Source organism: Neomonachus schauinslandi, chromosome 2 (assembly GCF_002201575.2).
Source record: "Neomonachus schauinslandi chromosome 2, ASM220157v2, whole genome shotgun sequence".
Lineage (NCBI taxonomy): Eukaryota > Metazoa > Chordata > Mammalia > Carnivora > Phocidae > Neomonachus > Neomonachus schauinslandi.
In genome coordinates this window covers 139,583,992-139,597,972 of record NC_058404.1, presented here as the reverse complement: position 1 = coordinate 139,597,972, position 13,981 = coordinate 139,583,992, and positions in this window count along the sequence as shown.

The following is a 13,981-nucleotide window of genomic DNA, read 5'->3' as shown; positions in this document are numbered from 1 at the left end:
GAAAATGATTTCTCCTTTTTTATGTTAGGTTAAATGGGTAATGGTATATTGAAGAATTAGAATTTCATCAAAGGTCATTTAAAGCAAAGCACTGTAATTATTCACTTTTTATGGATACTAATTATGTTTTCACTCATGCCTTTCTGTATTTCAAAATGAAACTGCTGTACACTTTCATGCCAAAACATCTTTACAAAAGTTGTTACGGATTATTTCCAATACCTTTTGCTCAGCCATTTGGCATCATCACTATTCAGGCAACAATGTTCATATGGTAATAGTTAAATTTGTTTTTCACTAGGGCCCTCTCATCCAAATTTTTCATTTCCAGCCTGCACATGCTGAACTCTAGAAAGTGTTTTAATTATTTTATTTGAATGTGGGTATTTCTAATTCAATTGATCTCAAATATGTTGCCAATTTTTTTTTCTTATTTCTTTTTTTGTTGCTTGAAGAGTAGACCTTACTCTACAAATTTAAGATTCTTTTGATCTTTCTTTTCAGGTTTCAGTTAATCAGGCAGACTTGGGTTTGAATTCCAACTCACTTCTTCCTAGCTGTGTGACATTATGAGAATGTTAAACTCTCTGAAACTCACTTGCCTCATCTCTAAAATGCAGTAACACTCACTTTGCAAAATTAAGGGCGTTGGTGGAGATAATGCACGGAGCCGAGTATGTGGCACATAGTAATCAGTTGTTTTTGCTGCCTAACAAATTACCCCAAAATTATGGGAGTGAATATTTTACTTCGTTCTTCAGGTACTGTTTAGATATTTGAGGAAAGTTTGGCTGGGCCATTCACTCTAAAGGGCTCTGACACAGTTGCACTCTGTTGATTGGGGCTACCATCATCTGAAAGTCTAAATGGGCTGGCTGTCAAAGATGGCTTGCTCAAACACTGACACTTGGAGTTGATTGTAGGCTGGTAGCTTAGCTGGGCTATTGCAAGAGTGTCTACTTGTGTCTTCTCCAGCATAGAGATATCAAGATAATCAGACTTACTACATGGTTTCTGACTTCTCCCAGAGCAAACTTCCCAGGAAAGCCAGTTGGAAGATTCATGATCTTTTCTGATCTGGCCTTGAAGTTACATAGCTCACATCTAGTACAATCTTTTAATTACAAGAATCACTAAAGCCAGTCCAGATTCAATGGGAAGGAACTTTAAACTCCAAATCTTGGTGGGAAGATAGTCAAACAATTTTTTTAACCACCACATAATCCTACAGATTTGAGATATGAATAGTCTATGTAATTTGTTAACTTTCTCTCAAGTTTTTATACTTGTATACCAGGATATATAATATATTAGATATATATATATAGAGAGAGAAAGAGAGATGGGTAGATACAGTTTATGTGTTATTATACATATACTTTACATGTTATTTATAATACATACGTGTGTTACATATGTACAATTTATGTATAAATTCTAACATCTACATCAATCAATCAATAGCTAAATGTAGACATTAGGAGAATTCACTTACAGTTGTCAAGAATTAAAATAGATCATTAACCAACAGACACATGAAATGATGTTCAACATCACTAATCATCAGGGAAATGCAAATCAAAACCACAATGAAATATCACCTCATATCTGTTAGAATGGCTAAAATCAAGAAGACAAGAAACAACAAGGGTTGGTGAGGATGGGGAGAAAAGGAACCCTCATGTTCTGTTGATGGGAATGTAAACTGGTGTAGCCACTGTGGAAAACAGTATGGAGGTTCTTCAAAAAATTAAATATAGAAATACCATGTGATCCAATAATTCCACTATTGGGTATTTACCGAAGGAAAACAAAAACACTAACTCAAAAAGGTATATGCACTCTTATGTTTACTGCAGCATTATTTACAATAGCCAAGACATGGAAGCAACCTAAGTGTCCATCAACAGACAGACAGATAAGGAAAATGTGGTTTATATACACAATGGAGTATTACACAGCCATAAAGAGGATGAGATCATGCCATTTGAGATAACATGGATGGACCTAGAGGGTATTATGCTAAGTAAAATAAGTCAGACTGAGAAAAACAAATACCAAATGATTCCATTCATAAATAGAATCTAAAAAAATTAATAAACAAAAAGCAGAGTCAGAACTATAAATACAGAAAACAAACAGATGGTTGCCAGTGGGGGAGAGGGTAGGGGATTGGGCAAAATGGGTGAAGGGAATAGAGAGATATAGGCTTCCAGTTATGGAGTAGGTCACGGGAATAAAAAGCAGAACATAAAGAATATAGTCAATGATACTGTAACAGTGACGTAATGGAACAGATGGTAGCTATACTTGTGGTGAACATAGCATAGTGTATAAACTTGTCAGATCACTGAGTTGTACACCTGAAACTACTGTGACATTGTGTGTCAACTGTACTCAAATAAAATAGATAGATAGATGATAGCTAAAATAGATTATTAAAAGATTGGTGTCTCTTCCAGAGGATTAATTTTTTAAACATAGGTGTTTATATATAGGCAAAGACACTAACTAGAAGATGTTTTAAGATCTGTAGCAATTCGGGCGCCTGGGTGGCTCAGTTGGTTAAGCGACTGCCTTCGGCTCAGGTCGTGATCCTGGAGTCCCGGGATCGAGTCCCGCATCAGGCTCCCTGCTCAGCGGGGAGTCTGCTTCTCCCTCCGACCCTCCCCCCTCTCATGTACTCACTCTCTCTCATTCTCTCTCTCTCAAATAAATAAATAAAAAAATCTTTAAAAAAAAAAAAAGATCTGTAGCAATTCTATAAGTCTATATTCTAAAAAGAAAACATAATTTGAGTCTATGCAGATACTGGTTTCCAAAAGAGCAAATTGAAAATATCTTGTAAGCATTCCTACCATATATATGTTCTTTTGCTCAGTCATTTCATTGTTACCTCCATGAAATTTTTCTGTTTAAAAAAAATGAGTTCATATATGAATTTGCAACTTTGATGTGTGTCCCAGTGCTCTAATACCCTAATTCTCTATGAGATTGCTATAGTCATCAGTAAACACACAGATTAAAAGCAAAGTTAGATAAGTTTCTTAAGGACAAGTTTTTCACCAATGTGGTAAATTTCTGGACAGGAATTTAGCTCTCTTGCTTCCAGTGAATTAAAAATGTGCGTATTCAGATCTCGAGGTTTACCTGGGGTAACAAATGACTATGAGGCCAGAGCTGTCCATCATGAGCTGGGTATTGTAGCTGGGTATTGTAGGTTCGGGGGGCACAATAGCAATCCTGTGTATGAATGGGGACAATACTTCATTCAGGTTCAGACTTGAGCATGTTCAGAAAGAACAAGCAAATTATATGAACAGACTCCTATGGAAGCCAGCTCTGTTGTACTAATGCCTTTCCTTCAAACCATACCTTCTAGAGGTTGGCTACTCTGGCATATGCTGAGATTTACTACCCAGATCTCCCTTCAGGAATAAAGGACTCATTAACCCACACACTGTAAGAGCCACCCCTCAGCTGTCAGCCTTTCTTGGGATTGCCTCAGCTGAACAGAGCTTCCTTGCCTCAGATCACTTCCCTTCTGCGGTGGTCTACATTCTGTGACCATTGATAAAGGGATATAAAGATCTGGTCCTTTTGTCCCAGCTCAGGACAGCTCTCAAGAGTCTTCTGGTCTTCAGGGCTGTCTAAGGCATTCCACAAATACGGTGTCACAGCTCAATTCTCTTTCTGCCCAATCCTGCCCCCTCCCTCTCCCTTCCACAGACATTGTTCTCAAGAGCACACTCTAATTAACCTCTTGCATGTTAAACAGAGTCTGCTTTCTGGGAAACCCAACCTGAAACAATTATGACCAACTGACAAAGAAGGAAAAACTCAGGTCTGGTTCACGGATGGCAATACATAATACATTGTGACTAGCCAGAAATGTACGGCTGCCACACCACAGCCTCACTCGGAGGTGGTCCCAAAAGACTGTGGTTGAGGAGATTCTATCAGTGTTAAAAACTGGAGCAGTATCGTTTATTGTTTACCATGTGTGGAGGGGATAGTGGTTGAGTTATGAGCATACATTGACTCCTATACTTGAAGAAACAATAATCAAAAATCAGAGGCAAGGGAGTCTGTAGAGTAGAGGTAGCAATGGAAGTGCATAAAGTATGCAAATATTCATGGCTCACATTAATACCTACTGAGGGCATTCAACACAAAAGAGGCAACCAACAACTAACTGGACAAGATGATCCATCTTGTAATTGTCAATCATCTTATTTACTCAGCCCAGTGGGGCTGACACAATGAGTTATGAATGGTATGGCCATTGTGCCAGAGATAAAGGCTATATATGGACTATATAGCACGGCTCTCTCTCATCCAGAATGATCTAGCTACTACCACTACTGAATGCCCTATCACGAGCAGCAATGTGGCACCATCATTGAGGAGAATCGCCAACCACCTGATATCAATTCCATTACACCGGCCCTCTTCCATCCTGTATCATCCTTAGCAAACTTTACACCTGGGTTTTTCTTTTATATCCGCAGAACTCCTCCAGCACCGCTATTAAAGTATTTATCTAATACACGAACCAACCATGGTATCACATACAACATTGCCTCACAGTAACAGGTATTGTTTTTACATTTAAAAATGAATCACGCATGTTTATGACAATTCACAGATAGGGGGAAATACACTTCTTGGCACTGAGGTCTGGCTCTGCACAGTGAGCAGACACAGTCTTCTGGGCAGCTCTTCCTTCCCGCTGGGGCCAGAGTTAAGGCACGCTCTCTTCTGAGTACCCTATAGAAGAAGCTTCTGTCTGGTCTGGAAACAGATGACGTGTTTCCCTTATAACTCTAATGCCATATTTTCTTCATTTTCACCTTCACTGATGTCATTGAAACATTCGGTTCCATCATCCCATTCTGCGCTGGGATGGAGACACACCCCGTTACAAATTGAGTATAAAAGGTGTCATCTGTGGTGCTCAGGGAAGTTCCTTTCACTGTGGAGAACCGCCCAGAACCCAAGACATCCTCATAATAAACAGCATGGTTTTCAAGACAGAAAGGGGGAACCTCACATCCTTGCTTCCAGCCTCTTGAAGCTTACGTTCTTAAACACAGAACATGGCCTTACAAGCCAGTGCTTGCTTAGGATTCTTGGTGAGTAACAACACCCTCATGTCGGAGCCCCAGCAGCAGCACAGACCTACTTCTCCGGATTCCCCTGGCTCCTCACACTTGCGCTATGCCCGCCCCAGCGTCTGTACACATACAGCTCTCGTTCTTTTTTTTTTTTTTGAAGTTTATTCCTTATTCAAGGTTTAAAAATGTACTAGACTGCATTATTGCAAAAATTCACTGGTACAAAACTTTTGCCGCTAGTGAGAAGGCAATAAAAAGTTGATTTTTAAACTCATTACTATAAATTATTCTGACAGTACTTTGCAAATTCAGAATTTCAAATTGCATTTTCTTTTTCTAAATTGCCCACGGTAGTCAAGGTTCCTGTAGTTAAGGCCAGAACTTCAGCTAAATTCCAGAAAGGAGGAGAGTGAGGAGGGAGTAGCAGACATCAAGGATTCCCGTTTCTCTTTCCGTGCCACACACTTCAGGGAATCAGCCTGGCTGTATCTGTAATCACATAAACAGCTCTTCACCAGTCTGGATGGCTTTCTTAACAAATTTCCCTATTCTGTGATCACTGTAAACAACCATAACTTTTGCATAGCACTTTGGATTTACTGAATAATTTGCAAAACGATTTTTTTTTTTTTTTTTTTGTGAGAGAGAATGAGACAGAGAGCACGAGAGGGAGGAGGGTCAGAGGGAGAAGCAGACTCCCCGCTGAGCAGGGAGCCCGATGCGGGACTCGATCCCGGGACTCCAGGATCATGACCTGAGCCGAAGGCAGTCGCTTAACCGACTGAGCCACCCAGGCGCCCCGCAAAACGAATTTTGTTACCCTTACAGGTTGCATCCACCACAAAATCATTAAGTTGAATAGAAAGTTGCACATGTATTTGTCATATACTTTCCCTCTTCTATGTGCTTCTCTCTGCTTCATCTTGAGAAGACAGACCAATTTTACAGCAAAAGAGATAAAAGAATAGACACACAGAACCCTTTAGACTTACTATGTAAGCAATCAGCTGGAGTAGAATAGCTACCTAGAGAATAGAATAGTAGAGAGGTTTGGCAAAGGCATCAGCTCAGGTAGCGGCATCTGGTGGAGTGCAGTCCTCCAGAATATGGTTTATATTCTGAACCAATGGCTCATTTCTGGTTCTGTGTCCTCAGTACATCGGATACACAGGTATGGGAACCAAGGGTGGAAGTAGGGCTGGTACTTTTCACCATCACTCCTGGTGACACACTTTCAGAATGCATGCTTCTTGTCACCATCACTTTGGGTTACATTATAATTAGTCCTATTTCCCAGGGCACACTGTGAGCATTCTAGTACACTTGAACGTACAACTACCACCTGGTCATGTTGGGCTTATCATGCCAGAGAATCAGTAAGCAAAGAGTTAACTCTACAGGGGATAATAATTGACCTTAATTGACATGGGGGAGTTAGAATTGCTGCTATGCACTGGGGACAGGGAGGAATATATCTGAAAAAGAGAAGACTCCCTGGGATGTCTTTTGGTGCGTCAATAATACTTAGAGATAACTAAGAATCAGAAGGTACAGAAACCCCAGCCCAACAAGGGCCAGGCAGCTAAGGCTTCAGACGGCTAAGGATAAAGGTCTGGGGTCACTCCACTGGGCACACAATTAAACCATCGTACAGGTCAAATATAAAGGAAACTCAAAATAGACAGTGGAGGAAAGAAAATATTGATTATGGCCTTAGCACTTAGGTCCAAAAAGTGAAGACTATAGCTCATTCAACTAACCTTCTTTCATTAAGTCCTCTCAAATTTGCCCACCACCTTGAAAGGGACTCTGTAATGGGAATGAGAGAAACTGAGAGGTAAAAAGGGTTGGACTGTAGCAGATGCACCTTGAGCTCTGCCTCACGCCCTCTCCACATCCTACTCCAGGACTGCTGTGGTGGCCTGTTCTATTGAAAGCTTTACCCAGCTTCCTGTAGGTACAACCTGACAACATTTGACTCAGGCCTGTGTTAAGTATCTCTCAACTTCTGCCTGGGTTTTTTGCTTTTTGTTTGGTTTTGGTTTCGATGCACCTGTGTGGGAAGTACATAAGAACCTATGCACATTCAGAAGTCAAAGGAGTATTAGTATGATTTCCCTTGACCAATGGGGGACAGAAGCTAAAGGATGTGCCCATCACTTTGATACCCAGTTGGTCAATTCTGAAACACCTACCATAAGGCTCTTTGGAACAAACAAAAACAGCACAGAATTGAGCACCACTGGTGTGGCCAACCTTGTAATTCATCCCTGCATTGGCTTTTCCTCCTTCCTGTCCAGTCCTCCACTTCTTGCTTTCCAGTATCATTTGCTTCTTGCTTTCCAGCAATTCATGAGTACACTACCTACACAAAAGCCTTTGCCTTTGAATCCGCCTTCAGAGAATGTCTAAGACAAGTGACTATTAGGAAACCTAATGTTGTGGTAAGCCAGAATGGAAAAACTTCTGAAACATGATAGTGTTACCCAACTTGAAGCATTATATTTCTATGCAGGAACCTAGGAAGTCACTTGTTTATTGCATGAGTACCTACCTCAATTAAATTCTATGTGAAGCTTTTAGAACACTAATTTATGGGGGCATTTTATTCTCATTACATCTGACTCTAAGCCTGGAAACTATTCTTATAGCTATATCTCAAACAATCCAGCACATGATGTAGCCAAGTCTGGAGGGATCTCAACCTGACCTTCCCAGTTGTCACTGGGATGCAAACATGACAATCCAAAGACAATGCTTTAAGCAAAGGGCGGTCTGCATTCGGTGGCAGATAGGCACTGACGTACATCATCTTTTCTGATTTCAAAACACTTTCCACTCATCTCTGAACATTTCTCAATAAAGCTTGAGAATCTGGTGCCCTAAAATACAGTAAACAAGATGAGTTTGAGGTTCACAAACATTGCTTCCAACTTCTTCAGTGTGGTACATTTTTTCAGCATTCCACATTGGTATACAAATGTTTCCATGTTTTCTTTGAATAAACAAAGTCCAAAACATCACAGACTCTGGCTGGCATATTAGATGTAAAGATTAGACAAAATATGTAATGCAAATGATTATTAACAAATTTTAATCATTCAGATTTTCAGATTTGTCACAAATTCAACATTATCCTGCCTGAAAATTAAATCTGGGTATTTTTAGAATTTGAAAAAACTAAAAAATTTTTCCTATGTATATATGCCACCCTTACCAAGCAAATTTGGAGGGTGCTGAAGTTTTTTTTGTACACTTTCACATTAGACAGTAGCGATAATTATGTAAAGTGAATAATCAGGAGTTATATGCTATCTTCAAACATAAAATGTATCATTTAAAAATTACTTTGACTAACCTGAATTTAGATGAATAATGATGGTGATGATAAAGATGATTATAGCTTCCACTTACTGAGCATTTTCTATGTTCCAGCATTTTGCTAAGCACTTTACATATATTATTCCATTTAATTCTCCAGCAACTGTATCCACTAGATCCTAATGTTACCTCCATTTTGTAGCTGCAATTCCACAGACACAGAGAGATTAAAGAGCTCCACAATAATACCCAGCTTGTAAATCACAAAGCAGCAATGAAAATCGTTCAAAGAACCAAAATGGAGGCATTGCTTCGTACCTCTCTGAGATTTGCATTAGTAATAATAATGTCTTTCAATTTAGAGGAATGAGATAAGATTGAAGGATAACAACTGATACTCCCTTAAAATAATTTTAGTTCATGTTATGGATCTATCGACAGTACAGAAGAGTCATTTTAGAAACAGAATTTTTAAAAAAATGAGTAACAATGTGAGCAGTGACACTGAACAATTGGAAGGACCTTTAAAATACGTATTTCAATTATGAAGATACAGTGGGACTTTACATATTTGCTGTGGGAGTGTATGTCCTATTGTATCATGAGCATCTGTTCCTAGGCTTTAGCAAACATGTCTGTCATCCTATTACGAAATGCTAAAAACATACAAAACTTTTAGGCTTGTTACCAATGCGTGTTGCCCTGCAAAGTGGTCACGCACTCAACTTGCATTTTGTTTCTCTCTTCTCACCCTGTCCTTGTACTTGATGAAAGCACCCTCAGGGTCCTCGAGTTTAGTTAGTGAAGGAGTTTCTGGATCCTCTGTAGAATCCTTGGGGCTTTTCATGTTCATCCCTCCCCAGCTGTCCCCTCTCCACCTGGCCAGGTTCCGAGCAGATGATGCAAGCCTGTGAAATGGGACCGAGCTTGGGATCCAGCTGAGCGGAAGGCAAGCCAGAGGGGGTCACAGAAACTTCCACATAAACAGAGCCAAGACTTGACTGGCTCTGTGTTAACAGGGTTAGAGGTTGTCTGTCCTTCAGAGGGGTGTGCCCAGACAGACAGCGCTCCACATGTTCTGTGCCAGAAATGTTTCCCCATCTTTCATGCGACACTGGGAGGTGTCTTTGACAATTTTTTTCCCTTTCTTGTGAATATGATTCAATATCTCATTATAAATTATTTCACTAAGTTATGAATCTTTTTGTATTAGATTCAGAGCAGGCCCTAAGCACAATTAGGAAGCAAGCGGGACTCATCTACTGAAGCCACCTCTTTGGCATCTTCAGTCATCATTGTCTTTGCTTTTTCGGTTGGATTTGGAATATTTCCATTGCACTCATCTGATGTGAAAGTGCCACACCTAAGCCTGATCTCCTGATGGCTCAGTGTTCTAAACCTGATCACAACCCAGATTTACCGGACACTGTCCCCTTCTTATCCTATCTCCTCTTTAATTGGCATAATAGTTCTCAATATCAGTTAAGGTGTTCATTAGGCTTAAATTTTTGAAAGGCTTTCTAGAAATAAACTATTATGTCCCAAAGCAAAGTTCACAGGGAGAATTCAAGCCCCACTTGACAGTGGAAAGGACTTTATCTGTGAAGATGTTTCTCCTTTCCTTCAGCCACCAGTGCCTTCTCCATTTCGTGGTTATGTATTTATGTATTTTTGCCACCTCTGGAGAAGGCTGAAGACATTTTTTAAAATTCCTAATGTGTAATTCTCTTTATGATGCACATTTTGTCTATTGCTTGGAATTATTGTCTTGGAGGAATTCCCAGTGTCTTGTAATCCAAGTCTTTAGCCCTGCCAATCCTTTCCAGTCTGTCTGGTTTGCTCAGTTCAACCCCAACGATAAGCCTTCCTCCAGCTTTCTCTTTGCTAAAATGAAAACCAAAGTAAGGGTAGGTAGGAGTGAAGGACCACTAACACATAGAAATAAGGCTTATACCCTCCAAAATTCTTGGTCTAGGGAAAATTACCAAATAAAAATATGTAATAAAAAGTATGGCTTTAGTTAATAATCTGACTTGCTCTAAGGGACTATTCTACATCAGCCAGAAATGATCAGTTATTCTTTAAAAAAAAAAATTATTTGGCTCAGTATCTTAAGCCTAGAGGAAAAAGTATAGAAGCTGAAGTCAGAAAAAAGGGATGTTCAATTCCAGCTGCGTGGGCTTGAGCATGTTAGTTACCTCTCTGGTTCGCCGTGTTTTTGTGAGTGCAATAGGTAAAATAAAATCTACCTAGCAGGACTGCTACAAAATTAAATACCATGGGAAGATATACATAAAGATCCTTGTTTAGTAGCATATACTTTAATTCACACACAAAAAAGAAAGAGAAAATCAGAAATAACAACCAGCCAGAAGCAAGCAAATATGGGTCCTTAAGTGTTCTACGATCAATGCCACATTGTGTCCCCTTTAGGGATGTATGATCCCCCAAGGGAAAGAGATAAGTCTACTAGTTCCCAGTCTCTAAAGTATGCGAAGTGCTCAAAAGGTATTTGATGAATGATTAATTCCATTTGCAAGAGAGCATTCTCAGGGTACTGGAAATTATGGTCACAATATCACACAAGGAAAAGTGACATTCATGAAACAGAAAAGTCCATCCTTGCCCAGCTGCTATGAGCAAAATTTTGGTTGGTAGAGTTTACAATTTGCTAATAATTAGTGCTTTTATATACAAAATTAATTATAGCATAATAAAATCCAATCGCATTTGTTCTTAATTCTCCTCTGATCTGCATTCTGTTGTTTATTCTCATTTGTTCTGATAAGGTCCATTGTCTCTAATGTTGCTTCATAAAGGGTAAGAAATAAATCAATGGTATTTAGCTTTTCTAACCATCTGGTCTGGCAAACATCCCAAAATTAATGTTTAAATCTGGGTGCAGTTCATGTATTTTGTCTTGTCTTAGGGAATAACTCTGGAGAAAGGAAATGAGGGGTAGGAATTTCCCTCTAACCTCCCTGAGAAATTTGAACTTTTTGTAGATACTGATCTAGAAATAGTATAGGTTTTCATTACGTGTTACTAGGGTCAGTTCTCTGACAAAGGCCACGACTGGTCAGTTTGAAAGCTCCCATTTAGTACTCTTCCTTTCAGATTTTAGAGAAGGACTTTGCAAACTTTTTCCACCAAGTGGCTGGATAGTAAACATCTTCGGCTTCGCCGACTATACGTTTTCTGTTGCGATCGTTCCGCTCTGCTGTTGATGCAAAAACAGCCATAGACAAGATGCAAAGAAATGGATGTGGCTGTGTTCCAGTAAAATTTATTTACAGAAAGAGGTTACTCTTTAAGTCAGATTACTGAGGTTAGTTCACAAAGGACCATGCAGCTTCCTCCTGATTCTCCCGGGATGCTCCCTCTGAGGAAGCCGGCCTGATTAAGAATGCTCATTACCTCAGCCTTCTAGAACCTCCATATTCTGACATTAGACTGCTTTTCCTGCCTTGCCCTGCTCCATCCCCTCCTCATATGGTCCGCTCCTACACTTAGCTTCTGTGACAGCGACACTGGTGGGAATGGCATGACAGCGGCTGCCTAGTGGTTGGTGTAATTGGACAGTGAGAGGAAAGAAAATACAAAATGATTCTGGAATTCCAAAGTTCGATGAAGAAGAGGTGGTACGTTTAGGAGAAAGGCTGAGGTCATAGCAGAGAATTTTTTTTGAAAGAAACCATGAGTCTCTCTAGCATAAAACCATTGCTATCACGAAAATCCTCCCTTGTGTACACCCTCGGTTCCCTTGCCCATCTCCCCTTTTAGCATATTGGGCGGACAAAACCCCATCCTGGTTAAGTTAAACTCTCTGATTGCTCTGCTTCTCCACCTAGCTGAATGAGGCTGGGAAAAGCACACAACTTTAAATGTACGTGCACCACTGTTAACCGGGCCCCCCGATGTTGCTCAGAAACCACATCTGTTTCCCTAATCCTTTCGCTCCCCCACCTAGAGGACCACTTAGAACCCCATTCTCTATCCTTATATGTCCAACACTGCCGCTCCCACCTTCACTTCAGCTGTTGACCTTGCTTCCTACTTAACAGGGAAAGAGAAACCATGAAAAAAGCAGCCCCCATGGCTTGCATCACCACACCTAGCCACCTTTCTGCCTCCTTGCGCCTACAGTCTCCCGAGCTTCCTGTCAGCCTGTCATCTTGCACAAACTGTGCTGCTCTCTAAGGTCCCTTGTCCTCTGGGGTCACATGACCCCTTGCCTACTCAAGACCAGAACTCCTACAGTTCTTTCTCCAATTTTCCCTCTCCACCAAATAGTTTTTAACAGTTTGTATGCATGTGATCATCTCTTGGACGGTACCAAAGAATCCTTCTCTTGACCTCACAGACTCCAGCTCCAAATCCACTCTGGTCTCCCTTTTAGAAGTTGTTTGCATTCATGGTATTCACAGTTCTTAAGTTTCTTCTTTCTTCCTCTTGAACTCGCTCTGATTTTTGCCCCCACCATTATACTGAAACGGCTCTGCAGTGTCCCAAGTGACCTCTGCTTTGCTAAATCCCGTGCTTAATTCTCAATCCTCACCCCACACACCTCCCTTCAGGGTTTGACACTATCCAAACTCTTTCTGCATATGGCTGCCAAGAATTCACACTCTCCCAGTTGCCTTGTACCTCAATGTCCACTCCTTCCCTAGCTCCCTTGCAAGTTTCTCGTTAGCCCCCCAACATCTATACATTAGAGTGACCCAGAGCTCAGTCCTTAGGCCTCCTCTCGTTTCTCCTTGCATACACCACCTTGGTGATTGATCCAGTTTTGTGACTTTGAATATCATCTCTATGATGATGACTCCTGAATTTATAATTCATCCCAGGCACTCTCCTATATACCCTCCTGCCTAATTTTTATTTCCATTTGGATGTCTAATAGGCATTTCAAACTTGTATCCAAAACCTGACCCCCTTCCCAAACCTCACAACTGTCAAAGTCTTCCCAACCTCAGTTAAGAGCAATGTTTTCCCACCTGTGTTTCAATTAAAACTTTGAAATGATCCTTCATTTCTCTCCTCATATCTCATATCTTGCCTGTTAGCAAATTCTTTTGGTTCTACCTTCTAAATACATACAGAACCTTACCTCATCTTCTGCATCTATTGCTTCCACCTTTTACAAAGCTATTATCTCTTGACTGAATTATTACAATAGTTTTCTAACAGATGTCTCTGCTTCCACACTTGCCCACACACTCTGCGGTCTAGTCTCAACACCAGCCACATCATGTCTGTCCTTCTCCCGAAACTTTCCATTCAGTTCCCAGCCCATTAGAGAGCACACCATCATCTTTGGAGAGGCCCATGAGGCTCTCTACATCCTGGCACCACTCCCTCTCCTCTCTTCTCCTGTTTTTCTGCCTCTCTGGCTTCTGTCGAAGAACACTGGTTTCCTCAGTCCGGGTGAACATTCCAGCCATGCTACTGCCTTGGAGCTTCTGTATTCTGTTTCCTGTGCCCAGAAGGCTCACTCTCTCCCTCCATTCAAGCCTTTGTTGCAATACCCTCCTCCCCGTGAG